The sequence below is a fragment of the Hypanus sabinus genome, unplaced genomic scaffold (assembly GCF_030144855.1).
Source record: "Hypanus sabinus isolate sHypSab1 unplaced genomic scaffold, sHypSab1.hap1 scaffold_322, whole genome shotgun sequence".
NCBI lineage: Eukaryota > Metazoa > Chordata > Chondrichthyes > Myliobatiformes > Dasyatidae > Hypanus > Hypanus sabinus.
In genome coordinates this window covers 372,508-398,023 of record NW_026781230.1, presented here as the reverse complement: position 1 = coordinate 398,023, position 25,516 = coordinate 372,508, and the positions used below count along the sequence as shown (strand labels likewise).

Below are 25,516 nucleotides of genomic sequence, written 5' to 3'. Positions count from 1 at the left end.
ATACAAAGACCATTACCGAGGATCTGGAACCCAGAAAGATCCCAGTTACAAACGGCACTTGGCATTTCAGTACTGTTGATGTATGTACAGTATGGGATGAGGTGGAGAGCGCTGGGTGTGACGAGAAGGAGGGAGAGAGAGGCAGAGAGGGAAGGAGGGAGGAGAGGGTTGGGTTGAGAGAGAGTGAGAGAGAGCGAAGGGGGGAAAGCTTAGGATGAGCGGTGCATTTAGAGGGTGAGAGAGAGAGGAAGACAGTGTGGGATACGGGTGCCAACAGTGAGATTACATGGGAGAGCGAGGGGGAGAGGGTAAGACATTGGGAGAGAGATTGAGAGGAAGAGGGTTAGAAATGGAGGAGCTTACAGAGAGGCAGAGGTGAGAGAGACGAGTTTGAGTGAGGTGACAGGGTGCATGAGAGAGGAAGAGGGAGAGGGGAAGACAGAGGGTGACTGAGATTGGGAGTGGGATAGCAGGTGATGGGGTAGGGACAGGGATTGTGGGATGGGAGAGAGAATGGAAGAGTAAGAGAAACAGATGGACAGAGGGGAGAGAGTGTGAGAAATGAAAAGAGGCATGAGAGAGTGAAGAGATGAAGAGAGACGAGAGAGGAGTACGATTTGTTAATAGAGGAGTAGAGGCAGTGGTGAGAATAGAAAGCGAGGAAAGGGGTGATAGACAGTGGGAGACTGGTCGAATAGGGGTCTAACAGAGGGGTAGAGAAGGGGGGAGAGGGAGAAAGGCGATGAGGAAGCAAGGATGATTGAGAGGGGTGGTGATAAGGAAGGGGTGAGGGAGAGGCGAGATGATGAGGGCGAGAGGGAGAATGAAGTAAGGGCTGGGGTAGAGGGCCGGGTAATGAAGAGGGACGCGGAGGAGGGAGTGATGAGGGAGCCAGTGTAAGTAGCCTGGAGTGAGGGGGAAAGGCGAACAGATGGTGTGCCTGATAAGAATTGTTTGACTATCTTTTTTTTCAGTACTCACTTGCGCGATCGTAAATCATGTATGTTCACAAATCACCGAACAAATCCACCGTGAGATTACGTTTCCACGCCGGGAGTTTGACCACGTACGGTTCCGGTCTCCATTTCTGACAGCGGGGAGTTTGACCGCATACTGTTCGGGTCTCCATTTCGGACATCGGGGAGTTTGACCGCATACTGTTCGGGTCTCCATTTCTGACAGCGTGGAGTTTGACCGCATAAGGGGACCTACTGCAGGTCACAGCACGATGCCAACCGCAGCTAATGCCGGGATGTTTCCGTTTCAGATGACGTGAGGAAGGGGTTGATCTCGGGTTTGTGTCAGTCGAGGGCTGGTTGCAGTGGGAAAGGGCCGGGACCAAGCCGGACAGCAAACAGATAATTGGTAGGAAGCAGAGGGTGAGAGGCTGTTTCTTGAACTACATTCCCGAGCTTAGTGACGTTCCCTGGGGTTACGCCCATTGTTACTTGTCATCTAGGTCAATAATTTGGTTAAGAAAGTACAGGGTATGGGTGGAGAGTTTGCAGCAAGTTCAAACAATTACTCTTTTTGAAAGACAGTCAGCGTAAATACTCCCCTCTCTTTCCCTCTCCCTACGCAGAACTGACCTGAAGCTACTTCAGGAGATGCAAGATCTTGAACTGAGTAAACTCTGTGAGTGAGATGGACTGGTTTTCAACGGTTGTGCTGTTCGGAGCTTATTACCAGGAGTGATTTTGACTGGGTCTGACAGAGACATAATTGGTTCTTCTGGGCACATTCAGTCTCACTCCAACTATTTCCTACCTTCCTTTGTACAGGTATGTAATGTCTAAAGTGTTTGAGTAAATGAGACTCACCGAACTTTCTCCTGACTGAATCTTGGAATCTCCGATTCGGAAGAGTCCTCTCCAGTTGATGCTCTCAGTCCTCGGGCTGGTTCACTTGTTGCTGTTCCCTCGTCTTCAGTCGTGGTTTGCTTCCGGTTGGGGTTCTTCTTCAAATAAATCTCTCACCGCAGGTCTAACTTTAGCATAAAAGATAATGAAGCACGTTATCAATAAAAAAGGAGGACCAAGCTTGTCTACTAAATGTTACTAAGAACAAAACTGACTGATATTTAAATTTTGAAGGCAGATATAATGATCTCAGTGAACAACCTTTTATTGACCCTCACACATCACAAAATGATATCGGATAAGAAGGAGCCATCATTCAGTCATGGTAAAACATAAGATACAGGAACACAATTAGGTGATTCCATCCAACTGTTCTGCCCCACCGCTCAACCATGGCTGAGAATTATTCCAACAGCATATTCCTGACTTCCTTCTGTAACCCTGACGTGACTTAGCAATCATGAATATATTAATCTATGTCATAAATACACTCATTGGCAGCCTCAACCTACCCCTGCGGCAACAAATTCTACAGATCAGACAGCTTTTGGCCATTGTTGTTCTTATCTCAGTTTTAAACGGAAGCATTTTTATTCTGAGATTGTGCTGTAAGATTACAGACTCTCCGTCTGACGGAAACGTCCTCTCCATGTCCACTGTATCCAGTCTTTTCAGCATTCGGCAGGTTTACTTAACAATATATTGCCCCCACCACCCCCACCGTCACTCTGAAATTCATTGAGAACCATCAAATGCTCCTCATACATAAAGCCGATCATTCCTGAGATTATTTTTGTAATCCTTCTTAGCAATAACCGTACTGAACACATTTCCAGGAGAAACAGACAAATAGGTACCAGGATAATTTACAAGGAAAAGTTCTGCTTTCCTCACTGTTCTACTATCACAGAACGAGTCATTTCCATTTGCTTGATTTCCACCGAGTGACAGACAGGTGACAGTGAGGGGGGGGGGGTGTGGTTTCCAAACACAGTTTGGACACCAAAGCTCACGAGTCTATTTCTACTGTTGTAAAGACGGATCAGCATATTTACTCATAGCCTCTCCCTGTGAGGATGGACTGGTAACCCATCTTCTCCTCAGTAGCAGTCTTTGCTTCCAAAGGAACTCCAGGAAAAAAAAAACAATAGATCCCAGACCAGGAATACTCTCTCAACACCTCATAAGTCCAAGCAGCTCGATCGCCGGGTCCTTTTTACCTGGATCAAAAACTGTGATATCCAGTTCCCAACCTCACAGGGTCAAACAGCTGAACCTCATTTAACAACCCTGAGAGTCTCACACATCGTCCCCCCCACATCTCACACTGGGTAGTGAAATCCCTGATTTCCCCACAACCAATGTCCAGCTGCTCGAAATTTCAGCTTTATTGCAGTAGGACGGCCATCCAGCTCCATCTGTAGAAGCACTAACCAAAGTCAGAGCCAAAACACCGACAGGTCCATATGCCTGGAATGCCGATCACAGGATTATAGCCCAAGCACCAACTCTCCCAGTACGCATTGCTGCCAGTAAAATGCTGCAGTGTGTCAGCCAGTCACAGTTCAATTACCAGCACCTCCACACTAATGCATTCCAGAAAACAAAGAACGATTCTGGAAATGACTCAACGAGGCCAAAGGTACAAAAGAACACTTCACAATGAAGACAACTGTTGCAGGAAAAATTGCTGATGGATAATATTGAGGTGTGGGATACAGGGTGGACAGAAGTTGACCGAGATGGTTGATGTATACCACTGAAGCGTGCGGGGGGTGGGGGTTAGGAGACTTGGCAGAGGTTGAACGAGATGGGCCGGGATGAGCAGATGGAACCAGATGGGAGAAGGGATCAAGGACAATCACTGATGGTCCTCCAGTAACACACAGATACTGAATTAATAGTATATACTGCATAAAAGATTCTAAAATGACAAAGTTAGAGCAACCAATAAGAACTTTGCCATATATACTTTGATGCTCACCTATTTTTACATCAACACACCATAGAAGTTTTTTTTTTTGAAGAAGTTACGAGGAACGTTGACGAGGGTAAGGCAGTGGATGTAGTCTATATGGACTTCAGCAAGGCCTTTTGACAAAGTTCCACATGGAAGGTTAGTTAAGAAGGTTCAGTCGTTAGGTATTAATGCTGGAGTAATAAAATGGATTGAACAGTGGCTAGATGTGAGATGCCAGAGAGTAGTGGTGGATAATTGTTTATCGGGATGGAGGCCGGTGACTAGCGGTGTGCCTCAGGGATCTCTTTTGGGCCCAATGTTGTTTGTAATATACATAAATGATCTGGATGATGGGGTGGGAAATTGGATTAGTAAGTATGCCGATGATACTAAGGTAGGAGGTGTTGTGGATAATGAGGTGGGTTTTCAAAGCTTGCAGGGAGATTTATGCCGGTTAGAAGAATGGTCTGAACGTTGGCAGATGGAGTATAATGCTGAGAAATGTGAGGTTCTACATTTTGGCAGGAATAATCCAAATAGAACATACAGGGTAAATGGTAGGGCATTGAGGAATGCAGTGGAACAGAGATCTAGGAATAACAGTTCATAGTTCCCTGAAGATAGAGTCTCATGTAGATAGGGTGGGGAAGAAGGCTTTTGGAATGCTGCCCTTTATAAATCAGAGCATTGAGTACAGAAGTTGGGATGTAATGTTAAAATTGTACAAGGCATTGCTAAGGCCAAATTTGGAATATTGTGTACTGTTCTGTTCACCGAATTATAGGAAAGATATCAATAAATTAGAGAGAGTGCAGGGACGATTTACTAGGATGTTACCTGGGTTTCAGCACTTGTTACAGAGAAAGGTTGAACAGGTTAGGTCTCTATTCATTGGAGCGTAGAAGGTTGAGGGGGGATTTGATCGAGGAATTTAAAATTTTGAGAGGGATAGATAGAGTTGACGTGAACAGGCTGTTTCCATTGAGAGTAGGGGAGATTCAAACGAGAGCACATGATTTGAGAGTTAGGGGGCAAAAGTTGAAGGGAAACACGAGTGGTTATTTCTTTACTCAGAGAGTGATAGCTGTGTGGAATGAGTTTCCTGTAGAAGCAGTAGAGGCCAGTTCAGTTGTCTCATTTAAGGTAAAATTGGATAGGTACATGGACAGGAAAGGATTGGATGGTTATGGGCTGAGTGCGGGAAGGTGGGATTAGGTGAGATTAAGAGTTCGGCACGGACTAGGAGAGCCGAGATGGCCTGTTTCCGTGCTGTGATTGTTATATGGTTATAGAAAATTCCCCATCCAGATACTTCACGCCTTTGTACGGTAACAGCTCCGCCCGTGACTGTGAGGAACCGCGGAGACCTTTGGATACAGATCAGCACATCACAGAAACCATCCACCCCCCTAGACTTCACAGTCGCTCGGTAAAGCAGCCAATGAAATCAAAGATGCCCACAACATGGGACGTTCTCCTTTCTCACCCACCCCAGTCCGGGAGAAGACACAACAGCCAAAAATCTCCAGGTCAAATGCAAGGAGCCTCAGGAAGCGAGGCGAGTTGGGGGAAGTTAACGGGACTCAGGGGCCAACATCAGATTTCCCCAGCACAATAAGAAGGAAGTATCACCACCCATCCGGGAACTTTCAACACACCACGTGATCTTGCATCACAAAGCAAGATCTGCGGCACCCAGCCTCACGTGAGCTGTTGGCGGGAGTTCCATTTCAATTTTACGAAAATAGACAGCCTGGGCTCCTGGTTTGGATCATTCAATGTAGATTAAGTGAAGTCGACACATTATTGACGAGGCCATATAACTGGGTACTAAATGAATTATTGGCTTTCAGTTCGGTGCTCACGACCAACATCAGATCTCCTCGCTCGGGATCGGTCTCAATACTACCGATGGGAAAGTGATGTCTCTGGCCTGCAGGTAGTGATCCCGAACCCGGCTCCTCGACCCAGGAGTCGAGGGACCTTTCCCTATACCGCAGACTGATCGCTTCAGCACTCAGCGGAACCGAAAACACAGTCACCCGGAGACAGTTAGCATGCGCGCAGTGATTGTTGCATCATACGGAGGGCGGGGCCTCGGAAACAGACGCATTTCAGGGAGTGATGAACATGGACTCCAATATCCTTCTGATCATCGACACTGTTCAGGGTTTTGCATTTAAGGGTATCTCTTTGCATTTAACAGTGTATACTGTCTCTCTGAATTCGACCGAACAAGCTGCCGAGATGATCATCACTTATCAAATCTAACAGAATTCGCTCAGGTCTCTCAGGTATTACCAAGTACACAAGAACGGGAAGGTACAGGAACAGAGAAGGACTGACTTGTAGCAGCAACACAAGCATGTTCACTCAGATAACACACAGAAAATAAATTATACTATTCTGTCAGTAAGAATATAGAAATGTTTTATGTTATTAATAATATATAAAATACATTGTGTCATGATCAATATACAAATGTACATTTTGTGTCAGTAACAGTCTTGGAAATGTTGAATTTGGTTCCTCAGTCAAATAGTTGACTCAGTTTGGGAACAACTGGGCTCCTAGCTCCGGCTCTTGCAACACCCACAGGGACATTCCTCAGTGAACAAATCTGTAATTGCCCCTCACACGTAATAAAACTTGATATGGAAAGGGTCATCGTTCAGTCATGGGAAGACACACGGCAGGATTAAGGCCAAGCAGCGACAGTTTCTCCACTAGTCTCTGCGGGATGATGGTATTGAACGCTGAACTGAAATCAATGTACCGGATTCTGGCATAAGTGTCCAAGTGAGAGAGAACTGTGTGCAGTGTGGTGGATATTGCGTCCTCCGTACAGCGATTTTGACGATAAGCAGACTGTAAAGGATCCAGCGATGAGGGGAGGCTGGCTGTGATTTGAGGCTTGACAAGCCGTTCGAAACATTTCATCACAATGTGGGTCAGGCCAACGGGACGGTCATCATTCAGACAGGCTACAACTGATTTCTTTGCCACAGGGTTGATTGTGGAGGTCTTGAAGCATCCGGGGACAATGGCTTGACTAAGGGAGATGTTGAAAATGTCGGACAGGACATCTGCTAATACATCAGCACATTCCTTGAGCACACGTTCTCTCATCGCTGGATCCTCTACAGCTTGCTTATCGTCCAAATCGCTCTACGGAGGACGCAATATCCACCACACTGCACACAGTTCTCTCTCACTTGGACAACAAAGACCCTTATGCCAGAATCCGGTACATTGATTTCAGTTCAGCGTTCAATACCATCATCCCGCAGAGAAACTGTCGCTGCTTGGCCTTAACTCTGCCATGTGTCGCTGGATTCTGGATTTCTTGACAGCGAAACCACAGTCAGTCCGTTTTGGCAGGAACATCTCTGACTCCATCACACTGAGCACTGGATCCCCACAAGGCTGAGTGCTTAGCGCATTGCTGTTTACACTGCTAACACATGAGTGCAGCCAGATTCAAGGAGAACCTTACGATTAAATTTGCTGATGTTACCACAGTGGTGGGGCTCATCAGCAAAAAAAATGAAACAATGTACAGGGAGGAGGTCAAACACCTGGCGAGCTGGTGCAGTGACAACAACTTGATGCATCATGTCACCAAAACCAAGGAGATGATTGTCGATTTCAGACGGTCTCAGTCTGAGCACACGCCCCTCAGCATCGGCGGCTCCACAGTGGAGAGAGTGGAAAACATCAAGTTCCTAGGGGTGCAGATGTCGGACAATTTCACCTGGTCCAGGAACAACACTGGGATTGTAAAACGAGCCCAGCAGAGATTGCACTTTCTGAGGAAGCTAAAACAAGCATCACTCCCCACTAACATCTTAACTACATTCTACAGAGGAGTGGTTGAGAGTATGCTGACCTTTTGCATCACAACCTGGTACTCCAGCTGCAGTGCTGCCGACAAGAAAAGCCCTGCAGCGGGTGGTTAGGGGAGCAGAGAAGGTTATTGGGGTCTCCCTACCTTCTGTCCAAGACCTCTTTCAGAGTCGATGCCTCCAGAAGACACGGTACATCATTAAAGGCCCCTCACACCCTCTCCATGAAGTGTTTGTTCTTCTGCCATCAGGCAAACGTTACAGGAACATCAAAACTAAAACCACAAGGCTACTAAACAGCTTCCTCCCACAGGCAGTCAGACTGCTAAATAGCTGCTCCACCTGACTCTGCTGTGGACACTTTTAACTTCAACTGGACACTTATAACTTGATTTTAACTGACATGCGGCTGTTGTGTTTTACTATTTATTGCTGTGTTTATTATTTAGTGTTGCGTTTGTTATGTTATGATTGCACAGTTCCTGGGAAAAGCTGTCTCATCCTGCCCTGGTGTACGGTTAGAATGACAATAAAGTTTCTGAATCTGAATCATGGACAGAAGATGGATGTGAACTTCCCAGTTCCCCGGGAGGACGTGAGAGATCTGGATCTCACTGTCCTGTCTGAATGGGGAAAGATGAATTTCTGATACACGTGGAGGAGCGTCCCGAGGGTTCGATTACTCTGTTTAGCCCTCTCTGTCTGCAAGAACACAACAGGCCGAACGGCCGCTTCCAGTAGGCTGGAAATTTGTAAAACATTTATCGACCCCAGGAGTCGATCCAGGTGAAGTTTGGATCCGGTACCGGGCCGGGTGATGGAGGTAAAGTTCACCAGGTACATCTTAATGGATGGGTTCAGTCTCGGCATCACCACCTCATCCCGCTCCTGGGACCAGAACACCGGGGACTGAGCGGCGGCTCATCTCAGGCGGTTCGGTGTGACGGGCCCATAACTCGGACCGACCACGACAGGTTGTGTCCAGGAAGCGGGACGAGGCCGCCAGTTCGAGGAGGTTGACGGGACTCTGCCCAACAACAGGGTCCCCTCCCCCGGGATCGGCTTCAGTACTCACCGATGGGAAATTGTCGGTCGCGTTCACCCCTAGTGACCGGCCTCAATACTCACCGATGAGAACTTGATCAATTGTTCCCGCAGAAAGCGATCGGTCCTCCGGCTCCCAGCAGACGATCCGCTTCAACACAGAACGGAAAGAAAACCCCGCCCATCCGGAGACTGTGAGAGTGGGGGCGGGGCCTCGGAAACGGAAACATGAGATACTGCAGATCTGCGTTTGAAATGGGAGCGAAAGCCTGGATCACGGGACGGGTGGAGGGTCTCCCGTCTGAACCAGTGACTCTGCTCCTCGCCCCTCACACGCTGCCTGACCTACCTGCCGCATTTTACAACAAGTATATTTTTAATTTTTCCTGCTGTATCTTCCCGTCCACATCTTTCCACCTCCCGGTTCTCAGAGTTACGGGTTCGATTCATATCCCGGTCCGATCCACAATTCCCACACCTGGAGAAATGCAGGTTTCATTGAAGTCGCTTCTATATTTATAAACACTCATTTCTATTCACATTCCTCCGGAGCCTCACTGGACAGGAAAACTGAAACATCAAGTGAGAAACAGGAAGAGGAGGACATTCAGCCCCCAAACCATCAACAAAAAGGCGGCTGCTCTCCCATCTCAGCCAGATGTTTCTGCCCGATCGTCATTTTCTCGATCCCTTCCGTCTCCACACATCCGTCGGCCTCTGTCACTAATCCCACCTTCCCAACTCCCCTTCAACTGGATCCACCTCTTACTCCCCATCTCATGCCCCATCCCCACCCCTCACCTCTTTTCTCAGAAATTTTCCTGTCCACTCTCACTCCAGAGGGAGAGTCTCGGCACGAAATGTTGACGGTTCATTTCCCTCCCCAGATGCTGTCCGACCCATTGAGTTCCTCCGGCAGTTTGTTCTTTGATCTGTATAACCCGTGTTAGTATGGGGAGCGGAATTTTACACCAAATGCTCTGCAGATGCCGGGGTCAACGAAACACGCACAACACGCTGGAGAAACTCAGCAGGTTGGGCAGCATCCGTGAAAACGAATAGTCAATGTTTCGGGCCGAGACCGTTCGGCAGGACTGAGAGGGAGGGGGCAGGGGCCTTATAAAGAAGGTGTGGGGGAGGGTGGCAAAGAGATGGCTGGTAGGTGCCAGGTGAAAAAACGGTAAGGGGAATGATCAAGGGGTGGGGGAGGGGAAGCAGAGAGGGGATAGGCAGGAAAGGTAAAGAAGGAATGTGAGGGTAAAGCACTATGTGTATCAGAAGAAGGCAGAATGATGACAGAGGTGATAGGCAGCCAGAGGAGGAGGCAGAGTGAAACTGGGATGGGGCCACATGCAAAAATGCTATTCCCTATTCCGATTTCCTCGGTCTCCGCTGCATCTGCTCCCAGGATTCGGCTTTCCGTTCCAAGACATGTCAAATACCCTCTTTCTTTAAGGATCGTGGTTTCCCTTCTGCCGTCATCAATGAGGCCCTCACACGAATCTCCTCCATTTCCCGCACTTCGGCGCTAAACTCATCCTCCCGTCACCACAGCATGGACCGAGTCCTCTTGTCCTGACGTACCACCCCCCAGACTCCGGATCCAGTATATGTTCCCACGCAACTTGCGCCACCTTCAACAGGACCCCATCACCAAGCACATCTTTACCTCTCTACCCCTCTCTGCATTTTGCAGGGATCGTTCCCTCCGCGAATGCCTGTTCCACACGTCCTTCCCCACAGATCTCTCACCGGGTACTTATCCCTGCAAGCGTAAGTGCTACACCTGTCCCTACACCTCCTCTCTTACCACCATTCAGGCTCCCAAACAGTCCTTCCAGGTGAGCCGACACTTCACTGGTGAGTCTGTTAGGGTAATCTATTGCACCCGGTGCTCCCGGTGCGGCTCCTCCACATCGGCGAGACCCGACTCAGATTGGGGCACCGCTTCGTCGAGACAGGATCTCCCGGTTCCCATTCACTTCAACTCCGCTTCACGTTCCCATTCGGACATGTCGATACATGGCCTCTTCTAACGCCATGGTTAGGTCAAACTCAGGCTGGAGGAGCAACACCTCATACACCTCATAGGGTAGTCTCCTGCCCCTTGGCATGAACGTTGAATCCAAAGCAACGCGCACAAAATGCAGGAGAATCTCAGCACAACAGGCGGTATGTATGGAAAAGAGTAAACAGTCGACATTTTGGACCCAGCCTTTTTCATTGCTGAGGAGGAGGGGAAGTGATCTGAATGAAAAGGTCGGGATGGAGAAAGAGGGGAGGTGGAAGGTGATTGGTGAAGTCAAGTGGTGGGAAGATTAAGGGCTGGAGAATAAAGAATCGGAGAGTTGTCAATAGGAGAAAGGGAAGGAGGGGACCCGGGGGGAAGTAATAGGCCGGTCAGAAGAAATGGAAGTTCAGAGTGGGGAATAGAGGAATGGGTGGGGGTCGGAATTTGTTTACTGGAAGGAGAATTCAATATTTAGACAATCAGGTTGGAGGGTACCCAGATGGAATACAAAGTGTTGTTTCTCCACCCTCAATAGGAGGCCATTGATCGACACCTCGGAATGGGAATCAGAATTAAAATGTTTGGCAGCAGCCATGTTCACCTTGTGGCAGTTGATACAGAGATGCTGGACAAAACAGTCTCCCAATTTATGTCGGGTCTCACCAGTGTAAATGTGGCCGCAGTGGGAGCACCGGACACAATAGATGACCCCAGCCGATTTGCAGGTGAAGTGTTGTCTCACCTGGAAGGACTGTTTTGTGTCTGAATGGAGCTGAGGGAGGGGATGTACGGGTAGGTGTAGCACTTAGGCCGTATGCAGGGTTAAGTATCTGGAGGAAGATTAGTGAGGAGGGATGAATGAACAAGGGGTGTGTGGAGGGAGTGATCCCTGTTCACCCCTGTTTGTGACATCCTAAGCAGATTTGCATAAATGCAATCCCTACATTCATTAGCTATCTCTTTACTGCAACATATACATCACATATTCCATACAGTGAATTCTGAATGCATGCGGGGCTCCACACCAGTTCCTGAAGCCACTGAGGGGCAGTGACCAGAGAGCGATAAACATATTCAACACTCTGCAGCTCTGTTGGGCTGTTACCCTGGTGATGGAGGAAGTGGCTCAGCAGAACTAAGTAAAAATAGGAAATAAGGAACAACCTCGCATACTTTGAGTTTCATTGTGACAAAGATGAATACTGAGCTCTCAGCCATTTTGCAATGGGGAAGCTAACATTCTAATGGCAGTTTAAACCCTGTCTCGAGGTGCCTCCAGTAAATCTATTAGTAGTTTCATCTCTACAGAACATCCAGCAGTACCGAGGCTGTTCCAAAATCAAAACACAATTTTGGATGTTCCAAATGTCAGCTATAGGATATTTAAAAAGGACATCACACAATGTATTGTATTGATTATCGCTAAATGTCCTTTTTTGTTCAATTGTGGTTAAAAAAAAAACATTAAACTCTTGTGTCTGCGAATAACCTATTACTACGATCAATCTCCGGCATTGATAGAGGTGATATTCAGATCCTGCTACCGGACAGAAGGATGGAATAGAAAGTCCCCAGATACAACTGAATAAATTGAGATTGTGATCTCAGACCCTAGATTCCGCTCCTGTTGAAAACATCGTGTCCCTATCACTCTATCCAGTCCTCAGGGTATCGTTGACATTTCTGGTTGCAGAGTCACCACCCCTCCATTGAGAACAGCCTCAGAGATCCCAACCTTCTCTCATACATGCAACCTTTCATTCCAGAATCACCCTTGTGAAATTTGTAAACAACAACTGTAACGAGCACATGTCCACGCATAACAGACAAGTTGGCGGCAGGATAATTTACTGCGAGAAACTGTGCTTTCTCTGCACAGATACTCTGCAGTTTAATGTGAAAAAGACTAAGGAGCTGCTGGTGGACCTGAGGAGGGCTAAGGCACCGGTGACCCCTGTTTCCATCCAAGGGGTCAGTGTGGACATGGTGGGAGATTACAAATACCTGGGGATACGAATTGACAATAAACTGGACTGTTCAAAGAACACTCAGGCTGTTTACAAGAAGGGTTAGAGCCGTCTCTACTTCCTGAGGAGACTGAGGTCCTTTGACATCTACCAGATGAAGCTGACGATGTTCGACAAGTCTGTGGTGGCCAGTGCTATCATGTTTGCTGTTGTGTGCTGGGGCAGCAGGCTGAGGGTAGCAGACACCAACAGAATCTACAAACTCATTCGTAAGGCCAGTGATGTTGTGAGAGTGGAACTAGACTTTCTGACGGTGGGGTCTGAAAAGAGGATGCTGTCCAAGTTGCATGCCATCTTGGACAATGACTCCCATCCACTCCATAATGTATTGGGTAGGCACAGGAGTAAATTCAGTCAGAGACTCATTCCACCGAGATGTAACACTGAGCGTTATAGGAAGTCATTCCTATCTGTGGCCATCAAACTTTAGAACTCCTCCCTCGGAGTGTCAGACACCCTGAGCCAATAGGCTTGTGATGGACTTATTTCCACTTGGCAGGATTAACGTATTATTATTAAATTATTTATGTTTTTTTTTATTGCTATATTTCTACATTATTCTTGGTTGGTGCGGCTGTAACGAAGCCCAATTTCCCTCGGGATCAATAAAGTATATATGCCTGTCTGTCTGTCTGTCTGTCTGTCTGTCTGTCTGTCTGTCTGTCTGTCTGTTTCCTTACTGCCCTGTTAACAGTCACAAAATATCTCCCGGTGTTCAATGTGCCTATCTATGCATGGAGTCGAAAGAGATGGGAGAGATTTTCAACAAATTCTCTGTGCCTGTGTTTCCTTGGGAGACAGGAAGAGACAGTAGAAATGACGATAGCCAGTCAAGTCGTGGATTGAGCACGGATTACACAACAGGTGTTTGCTGTCTTGAGGTGAATTAGAATGGATAAATCCCCAGGAACAGGGTAGAGACAGCAGGAGCCCTCGGGGACACGAATGTTGCTGGTATTTAAGGCGTAGAGTCACAGGGTTAGGTTGAACAGGTTCGAAATTGTTTCCCTGAAGCGTAGGAGAATGTGGGGAGGTGTAAGCAGGGGTTCCCAAGCTATTATTTGTCATAGACACCTGCCATTGACGGGAGGGTCTGTGGACTCTGGTTTGGAAAACCTGCTAGAGGTATACAAAACTAAGATGGTAGAAATAGGATGAATGCCGGTAGGCTTTTGCCCTTTATGTTCGGTGTGGTCATGGGTTTGGGGCAAAAAGTGAAATATTTAAGGGGAGTCGGAATTATTTCACTCAGAGGGTGGCACGAATGCGGATGCGGGTTTCAAATGCAGTATATAGGAGAAGTTTTTATGGATGAGGGAGGTCTTGGGGGATATGGTCTGGGTGCATGTGGATGGGTCCAGGCAGAGAATGGCACAGACTAGATGGGCCGAAATGCCTGTTTCTGTGCTTTGAGAATGGATTACATTGTGCGTTCTACGCAAGTCTATTTCCTAGGAGCCTTAAATCATTTCAACATAATGTTCGAAAACGCTGCAAACACAAGAATACATGAAGAATATCTGTGGAGAGGAGCAAAGTTAATGCTTCAGCTCCAACCCCCTGTGTCGGAATGGCTTCAAGCAATTTCTGACCTGATTTCAGGTCTCCAATAACTCGAGTGTTCCTTTAATTTCCAGCTGCTCACAAACAGGCGACAGGTGAGAATACTGAACCCGGGGTAGATAACCAACGAAGCAATCAGTACACAGCTCGTTCCAGGTACTCACTAGCTCTGTGTATTGAGATTTCATCAGCCCTCCTGAAGATGAAGAGAATTCCTGATGAAGGGTTTCGGCTCGAAACGTCGTCACTACCTCCTCCCATAGATGCTGTCTGGCCTGCTGAGTTCTGCCAGCATTTTGTGTTTTTACGTAATTTACGATGGTTCGATGTAGTCTCACCAACAATTTATATAACTATAATATAATTTCCATAATCGAGAACTCAATGCCCTAACTGATGAAGGCCGGCATGATTAAAGACTTCTTTTTTCACCCTGTGTACTGCCCATCCACTTTCAGTGAGCTCTACACTTGTGCTCCCAGATCGCTCTGTTCCGCCACACTCAATGACCTCCCAGATCGCTCTGTTCCGCCACACTCAATGACCTCCCAGATCGCTCTGTTCCGCCACACTCAATGACCTCCCATTCACTATACCAGTCCCACCCTGGTTTGACTGCCAAAAATCACCATCTCTCACTTGTCCAAGTTGAAACCATTTGCCATTTCTCAGCCTATCTCTATAACTGACTCAAGGGCCCATTGAAATTATTTGTAACCTGTTGCAATATGAAAAATGACTCGCAAATTTTGTATCAAACTTGCTAACGGTGCCAGGTACATTCATGCCAAATCAATGGCAAGAATGATGAAATATAGAGGTCTCAATACTGACACGCACATCCCACTCGTCACAGGCCTCCATTCGCTAAATCCAATTTCAGTCATCATCCTCTGCTTCCTGTCATTGAACCCGGCGTGAATCCACCTCGCAAGCTCCCCGCGAATCCCACGTGACCCAACCTTCCTGATGAGCTGCCACGCAGGATCTCGTCAGAGGCTTCACCAAAGTCCGCTTAGACAAAATCTCTGCCCTACTTCATCTATCTCCATCATTACCTTTTCGGACATCTCCAGAATATTTGAGAGTCATGATGTCCAACTGGGAATCGCAGTCGGTGATTTCCCCATAACCAATGTCTAATCACCCGAGACCTCAGCTTCACTGCAGACTGATGAAATTCCAGTCCGTGCTGTAGAATTACCAGTCCGAATTGAAGTCCATATACTGTGAGTTGCATGTTCTGAGAAACTCCATCCCTACATTATAACCCAGTCACAGTTGCTTTGTTGCCGGCGATTTGCCGTGGTGTTCCTGCCATTTTCCATTCACAAACTAAGGTGAGAGGGGATCCTAAGGACCTTCTGCCTGCGCTGTTGTTCCGGCTGGTTTACCAGGCTGTAGATTGTGAGATGATACGGATACACTTCATCTTGTCTCCAGCGGCTAAACTATCTTTGATCACTGTCTTCTTGCACTGTGGGATCTTGCCCAGCACAGTTGGCTGCGATGTTTCCCACAGGGTGGCAGAAACACAATGTAAAATTATAAAATAGAAAATGCTGGGACCTCAGAGCCTTGCTTCAGAGTTTGGTAAATTGATCGGAAAGATCCTGAGAGGCAGGATTTATGGAGATTTGGATAGGAATAATATGGTAAGGAATAGTCGGCATTGGGTTATCAAAGGGAGGTCGTGCCTTTCGAACCTGATTAATTTTTTTGAGGATGTGACTAAACACATTGATGAAGGAAGAGCAGTAGATGTAGTGTACATGCATTTCAGCAAGGCATTTGATAAGGTACCCCATGCAAGGCTTATTAAGCAAGTAAGGAGGCATGGGATCTAATGGGAAATTGCTTTGCGGATCCAGAACTGGCTTGCCAATAGAAGGCAAAGAGTGGTTATAGATGGGTCACATTCAGCATGGAGGACGGTGACCAGTGCTGTGCTTCAAGGATCTGTTCTGGCACCACTTCTCTTCGTAATTGTAATAAATGACCTGGATGAGGAAGTGAAGGGATGGGTTAGTAAATTTGCTGATGACACAAAGTTTGGTGTGTTGTGGATAGTGTGGAGGGCTGTCACAGTTTACAGCGGGACATTGATAGGATTCAAAACTGGGCTGAGCATTGACAGATGGAGTTCAACCAAGATAATTGTGAGGTGGTTCACATTGTTAGGTCAAATATAATGGAAGAATATAGTATTACTGGCAAGACTCTTGGAAGTGCGGTGGAGCAGAGGGATCTTGGGATCCGAGTGCATAGGACACTCAAAGCTGCTGTGCAGGTTGACTCTGTGGTTCAGAAGGCACGTGGTGCGTTGACCTTCATCAATCGTGGGATTGAGTTCAAGACTCAAGAGGTAATGTTACAGCGATATAGGATCCTACTGAACTGTGCTCACTTCTGGTCGCCTCAGATGTGGGAAAACATAGAAAGGGTGCAAAAGAGATTTACAAGGATTTTTCTGGATTGGGAGCAACCCTTAGGTTGGGTGAACTTACTCTTGTGTTCTTGAAATGGAGGATGAGAGGTGACCTGAGAGAGGTGTATTAGATGATGAGAAGGATTGATCGTGTGGATTGTCAGAGCTTTTTTCTCAGGGCACAGCTTTAAAATGCTTGGAAGTAGGTACAGAGGTGATGTCAGGGCTCAGTTTCTATTACGCAGACAGTGGTGAGTGCGAGGAATGGGCTGCCGCCGGCGGTGGTGGAGGCGGATACAGTACGGTCTTTTAAGAGACTTTTGGATAGTAATGTGAAGCTTAGAAGAATAGATGGCTGATGGGTAACCCTAGGAAGTCTCTAAAGTAAGTTCATGTTTGGGACAGCACTGTAGGCCGAACGGTCTGTGCACTTTGCTCTAGGTTCTCTATGTTTCTATGCTTCTCTGTTCTCAGTTCATTCCATACAGTCAATACTCACAGCATCCTTTCCTCCCACTATCACTCTGTTGTATTTACTCCCGAGGCCACTCTCCCTGCCCTGAGCGGCGGTAACCACAGAGCGATAAAAATGTGGAACTCTTCTTGCAGCTCTGGTGGGCCGTTACCCTGGAAACGGAGGAAGTGGCTCACCAAAAATAACCGAAAAGGGAATTAACAAACTCAACATCGTATGCTGTGAGTTTAGTTATGACAAAGTTTTACACTGCAGCCATTTTGAAAGGAAGAAACTAAAAATTGTGAAGTCCGCCTTTAACGTGCTGCATTCAATTAATCGTCTAGTAGCTCTGGCTAACAAAAATTATCAATACTTAGTGATCAATAATATATTAACCACTGCCGTGAACATACCCAGTAACAGCCTCAATCACCATCTGTTGCAACAAACTCCACATATCGACGAATAAATGGGAACATAAATCATTGTTGCTCTGGATCTCATGCAGGAACAAAAATCACAAAGAAATAAATATCAGCATTATATAAAAACATCTCATAGCTTAAAACATTGGTGATATGTCCATAAACTGACGTTAGGCACAGGAGTATCTATGCATATGGTGAATGCCAGGAAATGTTAAACTGGTGGTAATGAGGGCGTGGTGGGGTGAGTTTGTGGGTTGAGGTGTACCCGGCCTTGAGCCCTTCTCTCTCTATGTCATCTCATTGATATGTGATGGACTCCACCACTGCTGTGTCTCTGGCGAACTTGACAATGTGATTCCCCGGACGTTTGGCCGTGTGTGAACAGGGTGTACAGCAATCGGCTCAGCACACAGCCCGTGTTGAGGATGACTGGGAGTGAGGAGCAGTTGTACATCCTGACTTTCTGAAGCCGGTTGTTTCAGTAGTCCAACACCCAGTTAAACAGAGCTGTATTTGCATGGTACTGCCAATCTGTATTTTTATTGATGCATTGCTGCACGCTAAAGTGTTCGGTGGGGGTCCCAGATGTTTTCTTTTTTGGTGGGGGAGGTTGTTGCTTTGGTTATTCGCAGACACAAGAATATAATGGAATTTTTAACCACTTAATTGAACAAAGATGGAAACTTAACGATAATCACCACCATGTATTGTGTGATGTCCTTTGTAAATATCCTACAGTTGACATTTGAAACAGAAAGGCCGCATCCAACGATGTGTTTTGATTTTGGAACAGCTTCTGCACTGCTGGAAGTTCTGTAGAGATGAAACTGCCGACAGGTTTACTGGAGGCACCTCAAGACAGGGTTAAAACTGCCATTAGATTTTCAGCTTCCACATTACAAAATGGCTGAGAGCTCAGTATTCATCTTTGTCATAACGAAACTCAAAGTATGTGAAGTTGTTCCTTATTTTCTATTTTTAGTTAGTTCTGCTCAGCAACTTCCTCCATCACCAGGGTAACAGCCCACCAGATCTACCGAGTGTTGAAAATTGTTACCGCTCTCTGGTCACTGCCCCTCAGTGGCCTCAGGAACCGGTGTGGAGGCACGGATGTGTTGAGCATTCACTGTATGGAATATATGATGTTTATGTTGCAATAAAGAGATAACTAATGAATGTAGGGATTGCATTTATGTAAATCTCACAAAGAGGGGTCAACAGGGATCACCCCTTCCACAATTCCCTTGTTCATTCATCCTTCCTCACGAATCTTCCTCCAGATACTTATCCCTGCATACGTCCTAAGTGCTACACCTACCCGTACACCTCCTCCCTCACCTCCATTCAGACAGAAAACAGTCCTTCCAGGTGAGGCAACACTTCACCTGCGAATCCGCTGGGGTCATCTACTGTGTCCGGTGCTCCCTAAGCGGCCTCTTTCACAGTGGTGAGACCCGCAATAAATTGGGAGGTCGTTTTGTCCAGCATCTCTGTATCATCTGCCACAAGGGGAACTTTGCAGTGGCCAAAATTGTTAATTCTTATTCCCATTCCGACTATTGATCTATGGCCTCCTCTTGTGTCAAGAAGAAACCGGCCTCAGGGTGGAGGAACAACACTTTGTATTCCATCTGGGTACCCTCCAACCTGATTGTATGAATATTGAATTCTCCTTTCAGTAAACAAATTCCGACCCCCACCCACTTCTCTATTCCCCACTCTGAATTTCCATTTCTGCTGACCAGCCTGTTAATTCCCCTGGGTCCCCTCCTTCACTTTCTCCTCTTGACCACTCTCAGATTCTTTATTCTCCAGCCCTTATTCTTCCCATCACTTGACTTCAACAATCACCTTCCACCTCCCCTCTTTCTCCATCCCGACCTTTTTATTCAGATCACTTCCCCTCCTCCTCAGGAATGAAAAAGGCTGGTGGTACAAAATGTCGACTGTTTACTCTTTTCCATACACTCTGCCTGTTGTGCTGAGATCCTCCAGCATTTTGTGTGTGTTGCTTTGGATTCAATGTTCATACCAAGGGGCTGAACATACCAGTCGGTATATGAGGTGTTGCTCCTCCAGCCTGTTTGGGCTCATCATGGCGATAGAAGAAGCCATGTATGGACATGTCCGAATGGGAATGTGTAGCAGAGTTGAAGTGAGTGGGAACCGGGAGGTCCTGTCTCGAAGAAGCGGTCCCGAATCTGCGTCGGGTCTCGCCGATGTGGAGGAGGCCGCACCGGGAGCACCGGGTGCAATAGATGACTCCAACAGACTCACCAGTGAATTTTTTGCCTCACCTGGAAGGACGGTTTGGGGCCCTGAATGGAGGTAAGAGAGGAGGTGTATGGACAGGTGTAGCACTTATGCTTGCAAGGATAAGTACTAAGTGGGAGATCTGTGGGGAGGGATGTGTGGACCAAGCAGTCGCGGAGGGAACGATCCCTGCGAAAAGCAGAGAGGAGTAGGGAGGGAGAGATGTGCTTAGTGGTGGGGTCCTGTTGAAAGTGGCGAAAGTTGAGGAGGATAATATACTGGATCCGGAGGCTGGTGGGGTGGTAGGTCAGGAAAGGGGAACTCGGTCCCTGTTGTGGCGAAGGGAGGATGGGGTGAGGGCCGATGTGCGGGAAATGGAGGTGATGCGGGTGAGAGCATCATTGATGACGGCAGAAGGAAACCACGATTCTTAAATAAAGAGGACATTTGAGATGTCCTGGAACGGAAAGCCTCATCCTGGGAGCAGAGGCAGCGGAAACTGAGGAGCTGGGAATAGGGAATAACATTTTTGCATGTGGCTCCATCCCAGTTTCACTCTGCCTCCTCCTCTAGCTGCCTATCACCTCTCTCATCGTTCTGCCTTCTTCTACTACACATAGTGCTTTACCTTCTTTACCTTTCCTGCCTATCACCTCTCTGCTTCCCCATCTCCACCCCTTAATCTTTCCCTTTACTACTTTTTCACCTGGCACCTACCAGCCTTCTCCTTCCCACCCTACCCCCACCTTCTTTATAGGGCCCCTGCCCCCTCCTTCTCAGTCCTGCCGAAGGGTCTCGGCCCGAAACGTTGACTGCTCGTTTCCACGGATGCTGCCCGACCTGCTGAGTTCCTTCAGCGTGTTGTGCGTGTTTCTTTGACCCCAGCACCTGCAGAGTATTTGGTGTAATATCCCGCTCCCCATACTAACACGGATTATACAGACCAAAGAACAAACTGCCGGAGGAACTCAGTGGGTCGGGCATCATCTGTGGAGGGAAATGGACCGTCAACGTTTCGGGCCGAGATCATCCCTCTGGACTCAGGATGGACGGGAAATAGTCAGAGAAAGGAGGTGAGGGGTGGGGACGGTGCGGGAACTGGGGAGTGAGAGGTGGATCCACGTGAGGGGGAGGTGGGAAGGTGGAAATAGTGACAGAGATACGAGGAGACCGAACGGGATCGAGGATTGGATAGAAAGACGTGGCTGGGATGGGAGAGCAGCTGCTATCTTGCTGACGGTTTGGGTGCTGCTGTTTCTCACTTGATGTTTCCGTGTTCCTGTCCATTGGGGCTCCGGAGGAATTTGAGTAGAAATTAGTGATTATAAACATAGAAGCGACTTCAATGAAACCTGCACAAATCGGCTGGGAAGTGTGGATCGGACCGGGATATGAATCGAACCTGTAACTCTGAGAACCGGGTGGTGGAGAGATGGGGATGGGAAGATACAGCAGGAGAAATCAAAAATGCAATTGGTGTAAAATGCGGCAGGTAGGTTGGACAGTGTGTGAGGCGAGGAGCTGGATCACCGGTTCAGGTGGGAGACCCTCCACCCGTCACGTGATCCAGGTTCTCGAACGCAGATCTGCAGCATCTCAGGTTTTCGCTTCCGAGGCCCCGCCCCCGCTCTCACAGACTCCGGATGGGCGGGGTTTTCGTTCAGTTCTCTGATGAAGCGGATCGTCTGCTGGGAGCGAGTGGTCCGATCGCTCTCTCCGGGACAAATTGATCACGTTCTCATCGGTCAGTATTGAGGCCGGTCACTAGGGGTGAACGCGACCGACAATTTCCCATCGGTGAGTACTGAAGCCGATCCCGGGGGAGGGGAACCTCATGTTGGGCAGAGAGTCCCGTCAACATCCTCGAACTGGCGGCCTCGTCCCGCTTCCTGGACACAACCTGTCGTGGTCGGTCCGGGTTATGGGACCTTCACACCGAACCGCCTGAGGTGAGCCGCCGCTCAGCCCCCGGTGTTCTGGTCCCAGGAGCGGGATGAGGTGGTGATGCCGAGACTGAACCCATCCATTAAGATGTACCTGGCGAAATTTACCTCCATCACCCGGCCCGGTATCGGATCCGAACTTCACCTGGATCGACGGCTGAAGTCGATAATTGTTTTACATATTTCCAGCACACTGGAAGCGGCCGTTCGGCCTGTTGTGTTCTTGCAGACTCGCGGGTTAAACAGAGTAATCGCACCCTCGGGACACTGCTCCACGTGCATGAGAAATTCTTCTTTCCCCCGTTCAGACAGGACAGTGAGATCCAGATCGCTCACGTCCTCCCGGGGGGCTGGAAAGTTTATTTCCATCTTCTTTCCATGACTACGACTTGTCAAAACGCTGACAGCGTTTCCCGATATCTGGCCCTATTAATGCGAGAATTAAGTATTTTTTTTCATTTGTCTGAGTTTCTCTGAAATGTGTACACTCCCATTTGTGGAGTGTAGTGCAGTGCAGTTAGATATGTGGTGCAAGGTCACATCGATTTAGACTGTGAGGTCAGGAGTCCACTCATCACGCTGTTCGCTTCTAACAGCAGAATGGACACCGTCCTTGAGCCCGGTGGAATGCTTCTGTTTTGTTTTATCTTCGCCCCTATGGGGCATTAGAAATGAGAAAGGGTTATACGGATCTTTGATTATGGTGTTTGCTTTACAGAGGCAGTGGGAAGTGTAAACAGAGTCCATGGAGGGGAGGTTGGTTTCTATGATGTGCTCAGCTGTGTCCGCTATTTCATTCAGCTAAAGGAAGGGCAGTAGCCGTATGAAGATGTGAATTATCGGGATGGGATACTTTCTGCGGTGCATTGATAAAGTGTGTAGAGTAGAAAAGGGCACATACCAAAGTTGTTATTGTTTGTTCTGGTTTTCCTATATTAGAATCTGTTATCTACTAGTGCGTACCATTATTTCAGGGTCTGTGTATTGCGGGAGGAACATCAGAGATCGTCCTTCATCCCATTCTCCCATCTGACTCCATTTCCTCATCCCCTGCCGATCTGGGTCAACCTCTGTCCAGCCTCTGTCCCACCACCTCAATGAGAAATATTAACCATCTTGTTCAATCTCTGTCCAGCCTGTATTCCACCACCTCAATGATATATATCAACCATCTTGTACAACCTCTGTCCAGTCTGTATCTCACCTATGATTATTCATCAACAATCTTTCTCCTACCGTTGTCTTCATTGTGAAGTATTTTGCCTTACTCAGCTATTTCTGAAATCTTTTGTTGTTACCAGGAAATACCAGAGAATTTGTTGAATGCAGCACAAGAAATGGTAAAGGCAGCCATTACAATCTTAGCTTAAACTTTACGAAATGGAAAAGGTGGGAATATGGTGTTGAAATAAATATCAGTCATGTTTGAGTGGTGTAGCCGACTCGATGGACCGAATTTCCTAATTCGGTTCCTCGGTCTTGTGTCTTTCCATGACTGGATGATGACTCTTTCCAGATCAGGTTTTATTACGTGTGAGGGACAATTGCAGATTTGTTCACTAAGGGATGTCCCATTGGGTGTTGTAGAGACCGGTGCTTGGAGCCCAGTTGTCCCCAAATTCAGTCAACTATTTGATTGAGGAACCAAATTCAACATTCCCAAGAGCAAACACGAGGTAATCTGCAGATGATGGAAATTCAAACAATACACACAAAATGCTGGTGGAACACAGCAGGCCAGGTAACATCTATAAGGAGAAGCACTGTCGACGTTTCGGGCAGAGAGTCTTCATCAAGACTAATTGAAAGGAGGGATACTAATAGATTTGAAAGTAGTGAGGGGAGGCAGGAATGCGAAACGATAGAAGGCCGGAGGGGATGGGATGAAGCCAAGAGCTGGAAAGGTGATTGGCGAAAGTGATACAAAGCTGGAGAAGGGAAAGGATCATGGGACGGGAGGGCTCAGGAGAAATAAAGGGGGAGGGGGAGGACCAGAAGGAGATGGGGAACAGGCAGGGCGATGGGCAGAGAGAGAATAAAAGAACAAACAACTAAGTATGTCAGTGATGTGGTAAGAAGGGGAGGAGGGGCATTAACGGAAGCTAGAGAAATCAATGTTCATGCCATCAGGTTGGTGGCTACCCAGCCGGTATATAAGGTGTTGTTCCTCCAACCTGAGTGTGGATTCATCTGTACAGCAGAGGAGGCCATAGACAGACATATCAGAATGGGAATGGGACATGGAATTAAAATGTGTAGCCATTGGGAGGAGCCGGGGTCGGGATCACTCTCTGCGGGCCGAAGATATCACTTTCCCATCGGTGAGTATTGAGACCGATCCCGAGCGGGGAGATCTGATGTTGGCCGTGAGCCCCGAACTGAGGGCCAATTACTCATTTAGTACCCAGTTATATGGGCTCGTCAAAAATGTGTCGATTCCACTTAATCTGCATTGAATGATCCAAACCAAGAGCCCAGGCTGTCTATTTCCGCAGAATTGAAATGGTACTCCCGCCAACAGGTCACGTGAGGCTGTGTGCCGCAGGCTCCTCGCGTTTGTCCTTGTGCTTTATGGCTGTTGTGCCTTCTCCCGGACCTGGGGTGGCTGAGAAAAGAGAACGTCCCAGGTTGTGGGGATCTTTGATTTCACTGCCTGCTTTACCGAGGGACTGGGAAGTCTAGGGGGGGGGGGGGTGGGGGAGAATGGTTTCTGATATATGCTGATCTGTATCTAAAAGTCTCTGCAGTTCCTCACAGTCACGGGCAGATGAGTTATCATGCAAAGTCGTGATGTATCTGGATGGGGAATTTTCTATGGTGTGTTGATATAAAAAATGTTCAGCGTCAAAGTATATCTGACAAAGTTCTTATTGTTTGTTCTAACTTTGTCATTTTAGAATATTTTATCCAGTAGTATATACTATTAATTCAGTATCTGTGTATTGCTGGAGGACCATCAGTGATCGCCCTTGATTCCTTCACCCACCTGGTTCCATCTGCTCATCCCTGCCCATCTTGTTCAACCTCTGTCCAGTCTCCTAACCTACACCCCGCCCGCTTCAGTGATATACATCAACCATCTGGGTCAACTTCTGTCCACCCTGTATCCCACACCTCAATATTATACATCAGCAATCTTTCCTCCAACCCTTGTCTTCATTGTGTAGTGTTCTTTAGCACCTTTGGCCTCAATGAGTCATTTCCAGAGTCGGTTATTGTTCGCTGGAATGCCGGAGGGCCATCGGGTACCAGTCCTGTTGTGCATTGGTATGGAGGTGCTGGTATTTGAACTGTGCCTGGCTGACACACTGACGCATTTTACTGGCAGAAAAGAGTACTGGGAGAGTTGGTGCTTGGGCTATAATCCCGTGATCAGCATTCCAGGCAAATGGAACTGTTGATGATTTAGCTTTGACGTTGGATTGTGCTTCTACAAATGGGGCTGGATGATCGTCCTTCTGCAATAAAGCAGAAATTTCGAACAGCTGGACATTGGTTGTGGGGAAATCCTGGATTGTCAGATGGGAGGGGGGTTCGATGTGTGAGACTCTCAGGGTTGTTAAATGAGGTTCAGCTGTTTGACCCTGTGAGGTTGGGAACTGGATATCACAGTTTTTGATCCAGGTAAAAAGGACCCGGGAATCGAGCTGCTTGGACTTATGAGGTGTTGAGAAAGTATTCCTGGTCTGGGATCAGAT

General features: G+C 47.5%; 1 pseudogene; it reads right to left on the bottom strand.

Annotated features, from left to right (window-relative positions):
- Positions 1-22,187, bottom strand: part of LOC132388417 (zinc finger protein 850-like) — a 49,000-nt pseudogene extending 26,813 nt beyond the window's left edge.
- Between the last annotated feature and the right edge of the window lie 3,329 nt (positions 22,188-25,516).